Below are 19,722 nucleotides of genomic sequence, written 5' to 3' on the forward strand. Positions count from 1 at the left end.
ACAAGCGCACGCTGGTAGACACGCTGCTGGTGGCATTCCCACCTCACAGCAAGAGCACAGTGGAAACACAAGGTGAAGGCAGAGGAGGAGGAAGAGGTCGCCAACGCAGCTGGGGCACCGCCAGCACCTCAGAAGGCAGGGTTAGCATGGCTGAAATGTGGAAAAGCTTTGTCAGCACGCCACAACAACCAGCACCCCCAGCTGATATGTAACATCTTAGCAGGAGGCAGCATTTCAGCAATATGGTGGAACAGTATGTGTGCACACGCCTACACGTACTGAATGACGGGTCTGCCACCTTCAACTTCTGGGTTTTCAAACTGGGCATATGGCCTGAGCTTGCCTTTTTACGCCTTGGAGGTGCTGGCCTGCCCTGCAGCCAGTGTATTGTCTGAATGTGTGTTTAGCACGACTGGAGGGGGTTATCACAGGTTATATTCCTCCTCCTCCTCCACCGCCGCTTCCACCTACACCACCACATCCACCGCCTCCTCAACCTCCTACTCCATATGGACCTCGTCCTCCTAGATCAAGATTATAATTTTTTATTTTTACATATTTTGTTATTTAAAGTCATTTCCCTATCCACATTTGTTTGCAGAGCACTTGCCATGCTCTTAACTACATTTGCAGCCCTCTAGCCCTTTCAATGACATTTTTACAGCCATTTTAGTGCTCAAAAGTTTGGGTCCCCATTGACTTCAATGGGGTTCGGGGTCGGGGTCAAGTTCGGGTCCCGAACTCAAAATTTTTCGTGAAGTTCGGCCGAACCTGTCGAACCCGAACATGCAGGTGTCCGCTCAACTCTAGTCATCAATATTAGATTGGCGGGATTTAGACACTCGGCACCCCTGCCGATCAGCAGTTTGAGGAGACAGCATGGTCTGTGCAGTCTCCCTTCTCTCTACCTGCTCTGCTGCTGTATGTCTATGTGACAGCAGCAGTGAACAGCACACGCCGTCTGCCCAAACAGCTGATTGGCGGTAGTGTCAGACGTCGGACTGTGTTTTGAGCACAAGATTTGGGGCCCCACTATTGATTTTGCCCAGAGCCACATTTTGTCTAATATCGGCCCTGGGTCCTGGTTATGTTATTTAAATTGTTTGCCTTGCCATTACATACAATTCCAAGGCAAACTAACAGTGGAGTCTTAAGACTGATGATTGTCCTTTGGTGAATTACTTCTGCCCCCCAGATAATTAATTCAGCCATGTAACTAAGATTTATGACTTCCAAGTAAACTGTCTGCTTCTTTATCAGTTCTTTCTTTGTACAGAAAGCTCACTAATACGGCCCAGCCATAATTAAATTCAGCCAGCACAGACATTCCAAAAACATGATGAGAACATATTGCTAATACTGCTGCCTGGAGGCAAACTTCCATTTTCAGGGCAATGACACAGCTTGCTATATAGTGCATTAAACACAGTGCACAAAAATGCTATGTTTAGGCTTCCAAGTGCAGAAGTTATCATAATGGTGCCCAGGCAAAGGGGTAGATTTTACTTATCCTGTTTAAAGTGTAGACAGGCAGTCTAAAGATGTGCCAAACGTATCACAGTGGCTCAGGCTAGCTGATCATTTTGGTGCATGGCTAGACAGTTTTGTCTAACTTTACACCAACTATTGATTAGCTTACTGTATGCCCCATTCCAGTATGCCAAGTCCCCCTTGTGGAGATGAAAACCAAAACAATCATGCATTAGATTATTCCATATATGACTAACATTTGATGTGATGTTGTGATCCAGAAAAGTAAAAAAAAAAACTTTTTATGACAAGGTCCTAGCACAATCACATTAGCAATTTTTCTCCAATGTATGCTCAAAAACTCGTTTTACATTCTTTCTTTTGTATTCCTTTTCTATTGACAGCATTTGCTGTGTCTAGCCAGAGGTTACTGTTAAGACTCATGCACATGAACGTATGTGTTTTGCGGCCCGCAAAAAATATGGATGATGTCCGTGTTCATTCCGTATTTTGGGGAACGGAACAGCTGGCCCCTAATAGAACAGTACTATCCTTGTCCGTAATACGGACAATAATAGGAAATGTTCTATTTTTTTGTGGAAAGGAAATACAGACATACGGAAATGGAATGCACACGGAGTAACTTCCATTATTTTTTTGGGGACCCATTGAAATAAATAGTTCCGCATACGGTCCGCAAAAAAAAAAACGGAACGGACACGGAAACGAAATACATTCGTGTGCATGAGCCCTTAAGCATGATTTCTTTATTAAGCCTTGAGAGAGACACACATTACATTCAGCCAGAGAGGCTTGGGCTACCTGCACACTTGGATTACGTACAGTTTTTCAACACAGATTTTCAAGCAGAAAATCACAGCATAATAACCTGTAAAATGAATATTAAAGTCAGTGGGTGTGGAACCACTGTGTCAACCAACCTGTTTGAATTTGGGTCAAATCTAAAGTGTTATTCTGGCAGTCCCTTGGCATTCACCCGTTAATCCTTACAAAGGGATCTGGACTTTGTTGCAAGAAAGCCTCCAGGACACTTCCTTCTGGACTAGTGCTGATGTGGTTGACAGCTGACCCACAGGGATCAGGCAAAACTCAAAGTCAGTAACAGGCTGAGGTCTGGGCAGATATAGTTTGTGCGAATCCAAGAAACAAGTCTTAGGTCAGGGCAGGCAGCAAAGGGTCTGAGTCAAGAATCAGGCAGAGGTCAGTACATGAGTAGACAAACACACCAGCACGCATTACGCATAGAGTACCAAACTAGATCAACCTACTTCCAGGCTGCACACAAGCCATACAGGCCAAGCGAGGAGTTCCAGAAGAGAAGCGCAGGCTAAGACCCCGGAGGTCAGGCCTGCTGCTGGAGAGTAGTGATGAGCGGCAGGGGCAATATTCAAATTTGCAATATTTCACAAATATTTAGTAGAATATTTGTCATATATTCGCGAATTCGCTATTATTTTCTTGATTGCGAAAATCGGCAATGTAATATTCGCCTAAAGCGTGAGCAATACAGGCGTCGGTCACTTTTGCTACATTTTCCAAGCTGCTAGAAGTTTCCTGAGACTAAAGAAAATGTTTGGCACGGCAGAACATAAAAAATGGCTTTATATGCAGATAGAGTGCTCCAATATATTCGCGATTGCGCTAATCAGCAATTAATGATGCGCATTCTTTGGTGCAATACATGAAACTTCACATTTTAGCAGGTCTGACTACATATTACTGATTGGTGCACTAAGTATTGTTGCGACATCACAGCACTGTGTCTGTAACCTGTATGTATAAACAGCAGAACCTATCCCACTACCTAATACACTGCACTGCAACAGCTACACTGTATCAGGATATAACCTATCTAATGTAGTGTAGAAAGCACAGAGCACAGCAATGACACTGCTGTCTCTCTCCGAACTTTAAAAAACTGTAGAAAATGGCTGCTGAGGAGGGTCTTATATAGTAAGGGGTAGGCAACTTTCATATTGGTTGCTAGGAATGTTGCTAAGCTCAGACAAAGACATTGCAGCCTTCTCATTGGCCCACAAGCAAGAAGCAGGGAGGGATCATGGGTTCAAATGGAAAAAAAAAATCAAGAATATTCAAAAATACGAATATATCACTATGTTCTAAATATTCTCAAAGTGCCGAAATTCGCGATTAATATTCGATATTCGAATATTCGTGTCCAATACTACTGGAGAGTAGCGGAGGGCTAACAAGCCCCAGCCGACAGGCAGAGGGAGTCAAAGCAGCAGGGTGAGAGAAGTGGTACTCATGTCTGCCCAAAAAAGCAGGAGAACTGCAGGCACAGGCTGCCACTGTAACAACAGCACCAAAGATACACCCTCTCTTCTTTGCTCCACACTGTACCAGGAACTTTTTTCAAAAGTACATGAGCATTAACCCCTTAGTGACCACCCATACGCCTTACAGTGGTCACTAAGGGACTTTAGGCTGGGCCGCCGCTTTTTTATGGCGGCCCAGTCCAAGCGCTGAACAGGTGCCCCGTGCAGTGGGGAGCGGAGAAGACAGCTCTAACAGCCCGGACCGGCAGGAGTGCCAATCCAGGCTGTTTAACACTTTACATGCCGCGGGCACCCACCGCGTATAAAGTGCTGACAGTGAGAGCGGGCTCCCTCTGTCTCTCATCGGCACCCGCAAATGCGATCTTGGGGTGCCGATGTGTGTGAAGGCTGGCTGGGGTCTTGTGTAGGCCCCAAACCAGCCCCGAGTAATTTCCAGCAGGCTGTGCCTCTCTGACGCTGCCTGCTGGTCAATGTCAGAATAGCACTGACATTAAAATGCAAAGCACTACATGGATAATGCGTTGCATTTTAAAATCAATCAAAAAGCTGTCTGTTATAGTCCCCTTGGCAGGGGAGGGCTGGCAGCCTTAGTCCTGGGGGGCAAATCCAGTCAAGTGGCCCATTTTAGCCCTGCCCATTATTAAAAGCCCCTCCTACATATACTAGGCCACTTCCAACAAACACTGTACAGCTGACATTCTATAGTTGAGGCCTGTCTCTACACATCATACGGAGAGGGGAGGGCGTGTCCTGGCTGCACTGCCTGCTTCACATTATACAATAGACAGCAGGCTACAGCCAGGAAGCTCCTCCCTCCCCAGATACTGATCAAGGCCTGTGGTTCCTCCCCACCATCTGCCACCCGCCCGTGGCCTGCTGCCCCCTTTGGCCATCCTCACCCAGCTCTGAATCCTCCTTCTGCAAATGGAAGGGGGGGAGCCGGAGCATCTCCTCTCCTACATAGCGCCACATACCTCTTACATCCAGTGATGTCACCTTTGTTGTAGGCGTTCTCTTTCTTTATCTTCTCCATTCAGACCAGACCGCCATGATGATTTTTCTGCCATCTCCCGTCTCCGCAGAGATTGAGAAACAGACATTAGTTTCCCACATTTCCATCATCTTCACATCTTCTTAACACCCTTTCCTGCCACCCCCAATACTATACTGCAGAAACAGTCCCCCTGGAAATACTACTACCACTAGCCATAGTGCCAGCCCCCCATAGTACCAGCTCCCCCCGCAAAGAAAAAAAAAACACTACTTACCTCCATCAGCAGCGATGCAGGCCCCTTCCGGCCTGTGTACCTGCTGTGTGCTGCCCGGCTCAGGCGGCGCGATGATAATGACGTAATCGCGCTGCCTGAGCCGGCCTCTGATAGACTGCAGGCATTAGTGCCTGCGGCCTATCAGAAGACCAGGGGAGGGACACGCCTCTCCCTCCCCTGCCCCACAGCACAGCCATCTGTATCGCTGACCTGAGGACAGTGATACAGATGAATACGGAGATGAGCGCTTCCACAATGGAAGCCCTCATCTCCTACTGCCCGCCGACACTGCTGCCCGCCGCAATTACATACAGGGCCGCGCTGCCTGTGGTGATCGGCGGTGCGACCCTGAGGAATAGAAAAAATAATATATATATAATTTTTGTTAAAGACGGACTTTTTTTAGGGCGGCCTGGGGGGCAATTGCCTCCCTGCCCCCCAGCCCAGCCCGCCCCTGCCTTGTGGGACTATTAAGTGAAAAAAAAAGTTTAAAAAAAACTTACCCTTTTTTTTAAAGGGTTTTCTGGGAATTAAGAAAACAAAAATACTTAAATTTTACTTTATTATAAATAGTGTTGAGCAAATCTCAAAACTTTGTGAACTTCGATCCAAATTTCAGGGGAAATTTACTTACCGCATCTGTTTGAACACAAAGAGGTGGCCGCCACCATCTTGATTGAAGATCCCGCGCAAAATACCTTGCTCAATGACATATGACATCACCACGCCGGCCAACATGGTGACATCTCGGCCCACGCAAGATTTTGAGCTGGATCTTCAATCAAGATAGCAGCGGCCAGCTCTTTGTGATCAAATAGATGGGGTAAGTATGATTTTATTTATTTATTTTTTATTTTACATATTTTAATGTCAGATGCCATGATCAGCCATGAATGCGGCATCTGAGGGGTACAATGACAGGGAGCGGTGCAATCGCCGTTCCGTGTCATTGCACCCACTACTCACAAAGAAATGAGCTTCGTGATAAAGTAATTCGTCACAAAGCAAATTTTTTTGTAAAATTCGGCAAAGCAGGCAAATCGAACTTTCTTCTTTCGTTGTCACACAGCAGCACAAGTTACTTCACAACACTGAGCTGCCTCATCCTGTAAAGAGCTGCCTCATCCTACTCTCTGCTCTGCTTGTCAGGGATTATGATCCTGAATACAGTTGATAAGATCTTCAGCTGAATCTCTGTGGGAATGGAGTTAAATGAGGGGGCCTAAGAACAGTCAGCAGGAGCACTTTTGGAAGCAAGTCTAGTTTTAGCAGCAGGAGACCCCTCAGGTTTGGATCCCGTCAGTCCTTTAGACAGTTCCCCTGATTTCCTGCTATTCTTAGGAGCCATCTTACAAACAGACTGAGACTACTTGGATTTCGAAAGGAAAAAACAATTTCCGAACAAGTTTTAAATAAACTCTGCTCAGACCTTGATTTGATCTCAGCACTTCCAGTGATCAGGGGAGAATGATGCTTCTCCTTTATTTTTCCTCCTTCTTCCCCCCTTAGGTCACAGTCTCCAGGAACTCCAGCTGGCCACACGGCAAGTATTCCAGAGCTTCAAGCTTATTGCAGCTTCATAAGTTGTGGTGGGAACAGAAGCAAAGTCAGTCCCAGCTCCACAATTGTCACAAATCCAACACTAGCCCACGCCTGTCAAGAGCCTAGCTGCCTCCAGAGCAGTCACCACAGCAACATCGGGAGTGTTACCACAATCACTCAAGGTTGTACACCGCAAACAACTTACGGCACATCAAACCCAAGTGCACTCCACAGGTCCACAAAGCACATGGCCAACAGCAGCACGTGCCTACGTCATGCCCTTTTGATCGCCATATTCATCATTGTTTAATACTATGGGGCAAAGCCCAAATATCTTTCTGCTACCTAACCAGAGAAATGTGCAGCCAAAGCAGCAACACCCCCATACCTTCCTTCAGTGTAGAGGAGGGGGAGCAGTTGGGCTGACAGCCTGCAGGAGGAAAGAAAAAAATATATAGAAATTTGGCATTATCATCATTGTACCGATGCACATAAAAAAGTTATGTTATTTATGCCACACAGTGAACATGCTAAATTACACAAAATAATGTTAAAATTGCAGGGGTTTTTTTCTTTCCCCCTAAAAATAAAATAGAATGTATTTAATACACAAAAAACCTACAACTCATACCACAAAAAAAAAAATTTAAGATTTTTTTTAAAAAATATAGGACTGCTGGAACACAAGGGGGAAAATGTTACTGGTCCTTAAGGCTAAAATTAGTTATGTCACTATGGGAAACTTTAAAATACACATCATGATTAAAATTCACATCACATGATTAAAAAAAATAATGATACAAGACCCCAAAAAACTAATTAGGCTTCTATCTCAAACCTTCTCTCTGGGCTTTCCGCAACTTTCTAACTCTCATATGCATAAACTGTAATGCATACTGGTAAACAGCTGAAAACAGTGTTTACCAGTATGTTTAACAGCTCACTAGAGCAGGCCATTGTCCCCTCTTGCCTGAAGTCCTCCACAATTGTCCCAATTCCAAAACAGGCCGGGGTGAAGACCTTAAGTGATTATCGCCCGGTGGCTCTCACTCCTATTGCTATGAAGTGCTTTGAACAACTTGTCCTCAGGCACATGAAGAGCAAGATCTGCACCTCCATAGACCAATACCAGTTTGCTTACAGAGCACATAGGTCAACTGAGGATGCTGTCTCACTTACCCTTCACACTGCGCTGTCACACCTGGAGCAGAGAGACAGCAGCTATGTGCGGATGCTGTTCATTGATTACAGCTCGGCCTTTAACACCATTCCTCCCAAAAAGTTGGCAACGAAACTGAACAACTTGGGTCTCAGCTCACACCTGTGCAACTGGATACTGGATTTTCTTACAAAAAGACCACAAATCATACGCATGGGCAAGCACTTTTCTTCATCCTTAACACTAAACACTGGGGTACCGCAAGGCTGTGTGTTGAGCCCTCTCCTTTACTCCCTCTTCACAAATGACTGCAAACCTATTCACAATACCAATACCATTATAAAATTTTCAGATGACACGACCGTGATAGGCCTAATCTCCAACAATAATGGAACAGCCTATAGGAAAGAGGTTGAGAACCTAGAGAGATGGAGTAAGAACAACAACCTCCTACTCAATACCAAGAAAACAAAGGAGCTAATTCTGGATTTTAGGAAGAAGAAACTAAATAGACACCATATCATTAGTATTAATGGTGGAAACGTGGAGATAGTTCAAAGTTTCAGATTCTTGGGAGTTCATATTAGTCAGGACCAGTCATGGATAAAAAACACAACAGAAATTACCAAAAAAGGCCTTCAGAGGCTTTATTTTCTGAGGAGTCTGAAAAAAGCACAACTCCCAAAACAGCTGCTAGTCAATTTTTACAGGTGCACCATAGAATCTGTTATCACATACTGCATTACAGTGTGGTACTCCGGCTGCTCTTCTGAGGACAAGAAGACCCTCAAGCGCATCATCAGAATGGCTGGCAGAAATACTGGTACTCAGTTACCATCACTGGATGACATCTTCACTGCTCGCTGCAGCAACAGGGCAAAAATTATCTGCGGGGATCCAACTCACCCCGGCCACAGCCTTTTCACTCCCCCTACCCTCTGGTAGGCGTCTTAGAGCCCTACATGCCTGCACCACTAGGCTGAAGAACAGCTTTTACCCCAAAGCAATCAGTCTCCTAAATGCTCGGAGATTATTGCCCCTTCCTAGGATAGAAACTACCACAGACTGAAAGTGACTGCTGCATTCATGTCCCCATGATGACCTCTTGTCTGCAGTGGTGTCTAAATCAGTGTGTATATATACTCACAAGAACTTCCTACTTTGCTCTTGCTATATATATGCTGTGAACTGTGAATAGTAATGCTTTCTAGTGCAATGTTTTGTTTTTTTCTAGTGTAATGCTTTAGTTTAAATGTCAGTTCTTGTTCCTCTGTCCATGGCATCTAGGATTGCTCTAAACAACATTTCATTGTATTGTACATTGTATTACATTGTATTGTACAGTGACAATAAAGGCATCTTATCTTATCTTAAACATAGTAACACACTTGACCTGGTCTTCCTCCGACTCTGCTTCATTTCTGACTAACTATCCTCTCCTACTCTCTGACCACAACATTTTCTCCTTCACCGTCACAAGACCTCATCCTTCTTAGCGCACTCTTTATGACATATTCAGAAATCTACATGCCACTAATACTAAGAAACTTACAGACTCTCTACAGTCATCATTCCCTCAATATCTTCCCTGTCTTGTCCTGAACTGGTAGCAAAACACTACAATGACACTCTGGAAGAAGTAGCTCCCCCCCCCCCCCCCCCCCCTACACTCAGAACCTCCAAGCAGAGACAAAAGCAACCTTGGCTAACAACTCCAGCGATGAAAAGTGCTAAATAAATATGGGGAAAAACTTGCACACCACAAGAATTCCTCCATTACAAATTGATGATGACAACTTATAACTGCCCTTCACTTCACCAAATAGACCTATCTCACAACCCTGATCTCTTCACTATCCAATAATCTAAAAAGAAAAAACTATTTTCACTCCTTCCACAGTCCAAAAGTGCATATACCTATTACAGACATCTGCGCTGAACATATGGCCACCTACTTCAAACAGAAAATTGAGAATATCTGGCAGTAGTGTGTCAGTCCCCCCCCAGGACTGACACACTACTCACCATGCTTGGCCTTAAGCACACCACTTTCCCCTGGTTTTCTTACCATCTCTCTGACTGCTCTTTCAGTGTATCATTTGCTGGCTCTAATTCCCATTCAAAAACGGAACTACCTGTGTTTTCTCCATCTGCTAAGGCTACTTTCACACTGGCATTTCTGGGTCCGCTTGTGAGATCCATTTCAGGGCTCTCACAAGCGTCCCAAAACTGATCAGTTCAGCCCCAATGCTTTCTGAATGGATAAGGATCCGTTCAGAATGCAGCAATTTGGCTGCGTTTGGTCTCCATTCCGCTTTTGAGGTGGACACTAAAACGCAGCTTGCAGCATTCTGGTGTCTGTCTGACGATGCAGAGCCAAACGGATCCGTCCTGACTTACAATGCAGGTCAATGGGGACGGATCCGTTTTCACTGACACAATATGTTGCAATTGAAAACTGATCCATCCCCCATTGACTTTCAATGTAAGTCAATACTGATCCGTTTTGACTTTGACTTTTTTTTTTATGAATAATGCAAACGGATCCGTTATGAATGGATACAAGCGTTTGCATTATTGGAGCGGATCCGTCTGTGCAGATAGAAGATAGATCCGCACCGAACGCAGGTGTGAAAGTAGCCTTACCTACTGTGAGACCCTACCATCATGCCTAGGGAGAAAGTCTGCTCTCTTGGTGTTATGTTTGACACTGATCATTCCTTTACCCCCTATATTCAATCACTTGCCCGTTCATGCTGGCTGTACCTCAAAAGCATTTCTAGAATCCACCCCTTTCTTACTGTGGAAACAACAAAAGCTCGCATTGTTGCCATGACCCAGTCCCATCTCAATTACTGTCCAAACTCTCTTGAATGCAGCAACCAGGCTCACGCTCACCTATCTGTCTAACGCTATTCCATGCTTCCGCCCTGTGCCAGTCATTGCACTGGTTGCCCATACAGTATAGGATTCAGTTTTTTGTGTTTTTTTTCTTCCCTTTCCCCCTTTTTATAAATCTTTATTACATTTTTTTTCAATTCTTACCAAATTTTCACAAATCATACATAATTACATAAGTTAGTTACATAAATTAATTTTTACACAACATCTACATAATTACATAGATTAATTACATATACAAACTCCCCCCCCCCCCTCCCCGCCCGTAGTTAGTCGATGGCCTAATATCCTAATGTTACCGTCCTCCCTCCATTGCTCCTCTCCTCCCCCAGCCCTCAATTTTTATTTAGCCATCTCTGCCACAACCTGGCAAATCTATGTTTTTTCTTCAATCTGGTCAAGCAGACCTCCTCACTGGCTATTGACATCCTTGTACGGTTTTCCCATTCTTTAACTGTGGGGGCCTCATTCCCCCCCCCCCCCCCAATGCCCAACTATACACTTCCTGGCTTGGAACAGTAGTTTGGTTGCAATCTCCCTATACTGAGACCCTTTCACACCATCCAGCACCCCTAGGATGCATTCCTTTAAAATGTCTAGGCACTGTAAACTGATGGTATTCCTCTATTTTTTTTAATTATTTTTACCCAGTAGTTTTGAATTTTTATACATGTCCATAATATATGTATATCGTCCACCCCTATCTCTCTGTACTTTTGACAAGTAAAGACTTTAGTACTATAGTACTTCATTAGCTTTTTAGGGGAGTAGTAGAGATGATACATTATATTAAATTGGATTATTCTATAAAAGAAATTCCTTGAAACCCTAGTCTTTGCCTGTATGGCTGAGTCTCAAAAGTCTTCCCGCATAGTTCCCAGAGTACCCTGCCATTTATGAGTTAGATTGTCAATTGCTCTTCTGTAATTTTTTTGATGCGACAGCCATTGGTATATTCTTGAGATCAATTTCTTGCCGGGTCTTAACTCAATAATATTTTCCAAAGGCTGTGGAAAAGTGGCTATTTGTGTGCCTTTCCCTATCATATTATACAATGCATGTTTTAGTTGTAGCTAATAGAACCTCAGCCCTATCTCTCTCAGTTGGTATTTCCTTTTTAGCTCTTCATATGATATTATATCCCCCACCTCCCATACCTGTCCCAATTTGTATATCCCATATTTCCACCAGATCTTCTGCTCGATTAATTCTAACTCTATGAGGCTAGTATTGTCCCATAGTATGGTGTCTACATGTAACCCAGTTTGGGACCATAATTCCTTTAGAGCACGGGTGTCAAACACAAGGCCCGCGGGCCGAATCCGGCCCGCCAGACCTTGTCATGTGGCCCGCGTAGCCGCCGCAGGCCGCCAGCCTTCACCTTTTTTATTATCATTATCACTTACACCCGATACAGGAGCCGGGAGGATCAGCTGTGAGGGAGGCGGTACTTACATCTACAATCGCTTGCCGAGAGGAGGGAGGAGGCAGGCTGGGAGGATGGGCGGTGGCAGTGTGAGTCATACGTCACGCGCCTGCGCCGCCCACTTTATGAATGAAGCAGGCGGCGTGGGCGCATGTTGTATGACTCACACTGCCAGCGCCTGTCCTCCCGGCCTGCCTCCTGCCTCCTCTCGGCGAGCACTTGTAGATGTAAGTACCGCCTCCCTCACAGCTGATCCTCCCGGCTCCTGTATCGGGTGTAAGTGATAATGATAATAAAAAGGTGAAGGCTGGTGATTGTGAAACTTGAAAGGGGGGAAAGACCGTATGTGAATGGCTACTGGGCTGGCGCTGCTGAAAGGGGTTAATTATAACTACTGTGGGAGCAAAGGGGGGAATAATTAGCTACACTGAAGAGGGGACTGAAAGGGGTTAATAAATACTGTGAATGAGGGACTGCTGAAAAAGGGGTTAATAACTACTGTGAAGCCCCTTCACAGTAGTTAACCCCTTTCAGCAGTCTTCACAGTATTTATTAAACTCAGCAGTCCCCCTTCAGTAAAGGGGGGACTGCTGGGGTTAATAACTACTGTGAAGGGGGACTGCTGAAAGGGGGAAATAACTATGAAGAGGGGGCTGCTGAAAGGGGTTAATAACTACTGTGAAGGGGGACTGCTGAAAGGGGTTAATAACTACTGTGAAGGGGGCTGCTGAAAGGGGTTAATAACTACTGTGAAGCCCCTTCACAGTAGTTATTAATCTCTTTCAGCAGTCCCTCCTTAACAGTATTTATTAACCCCTTTCAGTCCCCTCTTCAGTGTAGTTATTTATTCCCTCTTTTGCTCCCACAGTAGTTATAATTAACCCCTTTCAGCAGTCCCAGCAGGGGAATGCTAAAAGGGGTTAATAACTACTAAGGGGGGGGGGGCTTGGGGGGTGACACCATTTTCTACTGCACCGGGTGACACCAGCCCTAGCAACGCCACTGTCAGCGCTCCTTATGCGATTATATACATACGGTAACCATTAACTATTAGAGATACGATTATACAGTGAGTGGACACATAGTCCTACAGATACAACCGGCCCTTTGAGGGTGACCAAACTGCTGATGCGGCCCCAGATGCATTTGAGTTTGACACCCCTGCTTTAGAGTCTCCCAGCTCTTGGCCATCAAGAGAATCACAGATCTATATTTACCTCCCTGTTGGGCAAGAATACCCGTTTCCATAACCTGAAAAATATTGTACTTCTCCAGTCTTTTATTTATCCCTGCTATTAGTAACATAGTAACATAGTACATAAGGCTGAAAAAAGACATTTGTCCATCCAGTTCGGCCTGTCATCCTGCAAGTAGTTCCATAGTCTCACTGCTCTTACCGTAAAGAATCCTTTTTTATATGTTTGTGTACAAACCTTCTTTCCTCCAGACGCAGAGGATGTCCCCTCGTCACAGTCACAGTCACAGTCCTGGGGATAAATAGATGATGGGAGAGATCTCTGTACTGACCCCTGATATATTTATACATATTAATTAGATCTCCCCTCAGTCGTCTTTTTTCTAAAGTGAATAACCCTAATTTTGATAATCTTTCAGGTTACTGTAGTTGCTCCATTCCAGTTATTACTTTAGATGCCCTCCTCTGGACCTTCTCCAGCTCTGCTATGTCTGCCTTGTTTACAGGAGCCCAGAACTGTACACAGTACTCCATGTGTGGTCTGACTAGCAATTTGTAAAGTGGTAGGACTATGTTCTTATCACGGGCATCTATGCCCCTTTTGATGCAACCCATTATCTTATTGGCCTTGGCAACAGCTGCCTGACACTGGTTTTTGCAGCTTAGTTTGCTGTTTATTAAAATTCCTAGATCCTTTTCCATGTCAGTGTTACCGAGTGTTTTACCATTTAGTATGTACAGGTGACTTGCATTATTCCTTCCCATGTGCATAACTTTACATTTGTCAGTGTTAAACCTCATCTGCCACTTATCTGCCCAAGCCTCCAATCTATCCAGATCCCTCTGTAGTAGTATACTGTCCTCATCAGTGTAAATTACTTTACACAGTTTAGTGTCATCTGCGAAAATTGATACTTTACTATGCAAGCCTTCTACAAGATCATTAATAAATATATTGAAGAGAATAGGGCCCAATACTGACCCCTGAGGTACCCCACTAGTGACAGTGACCCAATCTGAGTGTGTACCGTTAATAACCACCCTCTGTTTTCTATCATTGAGCCAGTTACTTACCCACATACAGATGTTTTCTCCTAGTCCGAGCTTTCTCATTTTATATACTAACCTTTTATGTGGTACAGTGTCAAATGCTTTGGAGAAGTCTAGATATACAAGATCCATTGATTCGCCGCTGTCAAGTCTAGAACTTACCTCCTCATAGAAACTGATTAAATTAGTTTGGCATGACCGATCCCTCACGAAGCCATGCTGATATGGCGTTATTTGCTTATTTCCGTTGAGATGCTCTAAGATAGCATCTCTCAGAAAACCTTCAAACAGTTTACCCACAACAGATGTTAAACTTACCGGCCTATAGTTTCCAGGCTCTGTTTTTGGCCCCTTTTTGAATATTAGCACCACATTTGCCATGCGCCAATCCTGTGGGACATTCCCTGTCAGTATAGAGTCTGCAAATATCAGAAATAAGGGTCTGGCTATGGCATTACTTAATTCCCTTAGGATACGGGGGTGTATGCCATCCGGTCCTGGCGATTTGTCTATTTTAATCTTTTTAAGTCGCTGATGTACTTCTTCCTGGGTCAGACAGGACACTTTTAATGGGGAATTTATTTTTACATTCTGCATGTCATCAGACAGTTTATTTTCCTCAGTGAATACATTGGATTAGATTTTTATAATTTTGCGAGTTGCTCCATGTTGTCATTTTTTTTTTATAATCCCTGCCCTAAAGAAGATCTCCAAATCTGGTACAGACAGTCCACCCTCCCTCTCCAGAATACTCAGTATGTGTGCCTTTATCCTCGGTTTTTTTCCTCGCCATATTAAATCAGTCAATAAGCTAGCTATTGTTTTAAAATATCTTTTAGGAATTATCACGGGTGTATTCCACAGAATGTAGTTTAGGGAGGGTAGTACACACATCTTAACCAGTGAGATGCGTCCTGCCATCGACCTGTACAATCTTTTCCATACCCCTATTTTCTTCTTTATTTCCTGGATTTTCAGGATCACATTTAGTCTAACATAAAAAAAATATGGAACGCTTCACGAATTTGCGTGTCCTCCTTGTGCAGGGGCCATGCTAATCTTCTCTGTATCGTTCCAATTTTAGTATATGTGCTGCCGAAGCGAGCACAGTATAGGATTCAGTTTAAACTGCTCATTTTCACCCACACAGCCCTCCACAGTGCTGCACCCCCTACATATCTCCTCACTAATCTCTGTCTACCATCCTACCCGTGCTCTCCGTTCACCCAATGATTTATGACTAGCATTCACCATAATCCGAACCTCTCACTCCCGTCTTCAACATCTCCTGCGCTGCTCTAGTTCTCTGGAATGCTCTACCCAAAGCAATTAGGTTACTTAATAACATCCACAGTTTCAGCCGCTCCCATAAAACATATTTTTTAGGTTGGTCTATGACATCCCCTAATCTAACTATTCTCTATCCCCCCTCCTTCAGCATTATTCTTTCGAACCTGATCCATTGTCAAATATCAACACCTCATGAACTCAGAAGCACTACAGATAACGGCTGATGACTGACTCATGCAGCTTTATATCTACTCGCCTATTGTGTTAAGATGGCTAGACCATTGTACAATACAAGCACTTATTACCTTCTGTCTCACCCCTATCTCCTAATAGATTGTAAGCTCTTATGAGCAGGACCCTCATTCCTCTTGTTTTAATTGTTGACTTGTTTGTTGGTATGTTATTTATGACTTTGTACTTGAAGCCCCTGAGTGTAAAGTGCTGCGGAATATGTTGGTGCTATATAAAGATTATTACTATTATTATTGTAGGCAACAATAGACCAATAGAGCCTTTTTGAATGTGTCATTTCCAACGTTCTTCCATTATCCAAGATATAGGTCATTGCTCATTTGAGAGGAGGAACGAGTATGGACAAATAGGAAGATTCATCACTACAGGTCCCATTCTTTTTATGTCTGGGACTGCGCCATTGCTCATTTGAGAGTGGGTGAATGTGTGAACAGATAGGACAAAACATCTATTCTGAATTATCTGCATCCAGTGATGCAGATCTGGTTTGGCTCACGTGATGTGTTTGTCCTCCTCTATCGATATGCACTGATAGGAGAGGAGTTTGCCTTTGTGACATATGCCTGATAGTATGATACATTGGTGGTAGGTTAAAAATATCTAATTCATATTTAGTAATAGTGAGACAATTGTGATTGCATCTTTAACAATGTTTCTGACTATGCTCTTTATCAGGGGTTGTTTGGCCATAGACCCTACAGGGAATTTTCCCAATGGGCCGATGCCCCACAGGGCCACCCGAGCCCTCCTCCCTGCCGCTGGCTAGGTACATTACAATGCCCACATTAATGAGGTCATTATTAGAGGAAGTCCAGGCAGCATTTAAAAGTAGGGCTAGCTTTGTGGGCCACATCCCTTCTCCTAAGTCCCCTACTCCATATATTAATTGGAGGAGGAAGACAGAATGTGGCAGCTATTAGTGGCCACTATAGAGGGACAGCCTCTGGGGAGGTATTTTCTGATGACTGTGGTTTTGTTGACACTGCCAACTTGTATTGGCCCCATCTACTTGTGTTTCCCTGCCTTCTGTCAATTTGGACCCACCTACAACATTAGAGCCACTTTAAGTTCCCAGTCCACCCATGCTTTTTGCATGAGGCTTTACCAGTTCTATACCCTTCTGAAAAAAGGTATGGTCCTATTACAACTACCCTAAGGGTACTTTCACACTAGCGTTATTCTTTTCTGATATTGAAATCCGGTAAAAGGTCTCAATACTGGAAAAAAATGCATAGATTTTGTCCTAATGCATTCTGAATGGAAAGCAATCCGTTCAGTATGCCTCAGAATGTCTTTTGATCCATCCCTTGTATGGTATTTGACTGGACAAAATACCGCAGCATGCTGCAGTATTTTTTCCGGACAAAATCCCAGAACAATACCGCACTTCCACAGAGATGTATTAATGCCGGTACCAAGTGTTCCAGAAATTGCCACAGCTCCGAATCTGGTTTTACAGTCTGCGCATGTGCCGGGCTTTTGATCTTTGAAAAAATGTAAATACCGGATCCGTTATTCCCAATGATACGGATCCGGTATATCACAGGATCCATCTAACGGATACGTAAAGAAAAGCTATCGGTTTTCTAGTGTGAAAGTGCCCTTATATAAACTAATAAGTACTGTTCCATGCATGTATTTGAAAGAAAAAGGAAAAAGTCTGGTACCGTGTTAGCCAATAGAAAAATAGTTTAGTGCTCTCATTAAGAGAAACAAAATAAGAGTATTGCATGTTTGATACCTTTTAATGGCTAACAAAAATAGAAGTAATGATGTTACATAGCGAGCTTTCGAGACATCACCAGTCTCTTCATCAGGCGTACTACAAGAATATATGAAGAAACAGCAATATATATATATATACAATAAGAACAGAGGCATGGGGGGAATGAATGGACATTTGGAAAAAAAAATAAAAAAATGAGCAACATATTAAAGATCTTGAGAACGAGTCCTTATTTATCTTGCAGATAAGGGGTGTAAAAGTTTTATGGTCTCTAAGTTGATGTTATCTCAGAGACCTGGTGCCCCGACTATGTCTTCAGAAGACTCTTTAGATCTTGTAGTGTGTCATAAATCCCGGGGACAAATTCAGTCCAGTATTCAAAGTGTCAAGCAGTGTTATAAATTTGTATTCCCAAATTCTTCTAGCTTTTTGGGATTTGAAGTTACCTTTTAATATGAGAACTTTCATATGTTCTACATTGTGTTCTGGGCTACAGAAATGCTTAGCCACAGGAAAGTGTAGCTTTTTCTCTTTAATTGTGTGGCGGTGGGACCTCATCCTTGCATTGAGTCTCTGTCCTGTTTCTCCAACGTAGAGGCCTCTAACAGGACATTTAGTGCAGAGAATCAGATAAACAACATTAGATGTAGAACATGTGAATGTCCCAGGGATCCTATATTCCTGCTGTGTGTTGGGGATCCGGATCTTATCTGTTGTCATTATATGGGAACATGTTTTGCATCTTCTTATATTACAGGGATGGGTTCCTTTTCCTGTGGTACCTGGCCTTGAACTTGATCTGATCAAAATGTTCCTTAGATTTGGAGGTTGTCGGTAAGCTAGTAAGGGGGGGTCTGGGAAGATTGTTTTTAGTCGTTCATCCTTACGTAGGACATGATGTAATTTTTGGGCAGTTTTCCTCAGTACCTCTAGTTGTGGGTTGTAGGTCACAACCAGAGGTATGCGCTGGTTCTGTTTCTTTTCATTGTATTGGAGAAGTTGACTCCTGGGGATCTTGGTGGCTCTTGTGATCTGATCTTCAATTGAAGCAGGATGGTAGCCCTGGTGTAAAAATGTCCTTTTCAGATATTGTAAATGCTCATCCCTGTCTAAAGGGCTGGAGCAGATTCGGTTATATCTGACGGCTTGACTATAGATGATGGACTTTTTAATATGTTTGGGGTGGAAGCTGTCCCATTTGAGGTATGTAGGCCGATCAATAGGTTTCCGATACAGGGATGTCTGTATTGAGCTGTCTTGAAGTTTTATGGTGGTGTCCAGAAAGCTGACTTCTGTGTGGGAATAGTTGAGGGTCAGGTTTATGGTGGGATGGAATTTGTTGAATTGTTCATGAAATTTTATCAGTTCATGTTCAGAGTCGGTCCAGATTATTAGGATGTCATCAATGAAACGGAGGTAGGCCAAGGGTTTTTTGAGACAGGATACCAAAAAGTCATTTTCCAGTTTTGCCATGAACAGATTTGCATATTGTGGTGCCATTCTACTGCCCATGGCGGTCCCAGTACACTGTAAATATATCTCCTTGTCAAAAGAGAAATAGTTATGGGTGAGGATGAATTTGGTCAGTTGTAGTACAGACTCTGAGACGATCCCATTCGCCTCCAAGTATACTCGGCAAGCAGTTAATTCATCATTGTGCGGGATATTCGAATACAAGGATTCCACATCCATGGTTGCCAAGATTGTGCCTTTAGGGAGGGGACCTATGGCTGACAGTTTGTTCAATAAGTCAGTGGTGTCCTGTAAATAACTTTTTGTGTTCCTCACTAATGGTTTCAGGATGCCCTCTATCCAACCTGAGATTTTTTCAGTGAGGGTTCCCACACCTGAAATGATCGGCCTCCCTGGATTCCCTGCTTTATGTATTTTGGGAAGCATGTAGAATACTCTAATCCTGGGATTCTCAGGTACCAAGTCTAAAAGTTGTGTGGATCCTGCAGGAAGACCTCTGATGACCTTTTTCAACTCTTTGGGTCTCCCTCCATTTTGATATAGTATTGTGTGTCTGTGAGTTGTCGGTGTGCTTCTTCTATATAGTCCAAAGTGTTCAAAAGGACTATAGCTTCACCTTTATCTGCAGGTTTTATGGTGATTCCTGGAT

The 19,722-nt window shown here is 43.7% G+C and overlaps 1 non-coding gene across 1 annotated transcript; it reads right to left on the reverse strand.

Annotated features, from left to right (window-relative positions):
* Positions 1 to 15,333: 15,333 nt before the first annotated feature.
* On the reverse strand, positions 15,334 to 15,440 carry LOC122929802. Its single transcript, XR_006388022.1, has one exon. It is a non-coding gene; the product is annotated as a U6 spliceosomal RNA (small nuclear RNA).
* Between the last annotated feature and the right edge of the window lie 4,282 nt (positions 15,441 to 19,722).

Source organism: Bufo gargarizans, chromosome 2, assembly GCF_014858855.1.
Source record: "Bufo gargarizans isolate SCDJY-AF-19 chromosome 2, ASM1485885v1, whole genome shotgun sequence".
NCBI classification, from domain to species: Eukaryota; Metazoa; Chordata; class Amphibia; order Anura; family Bufonidae; genus Bufo; species Bufo gargarizans.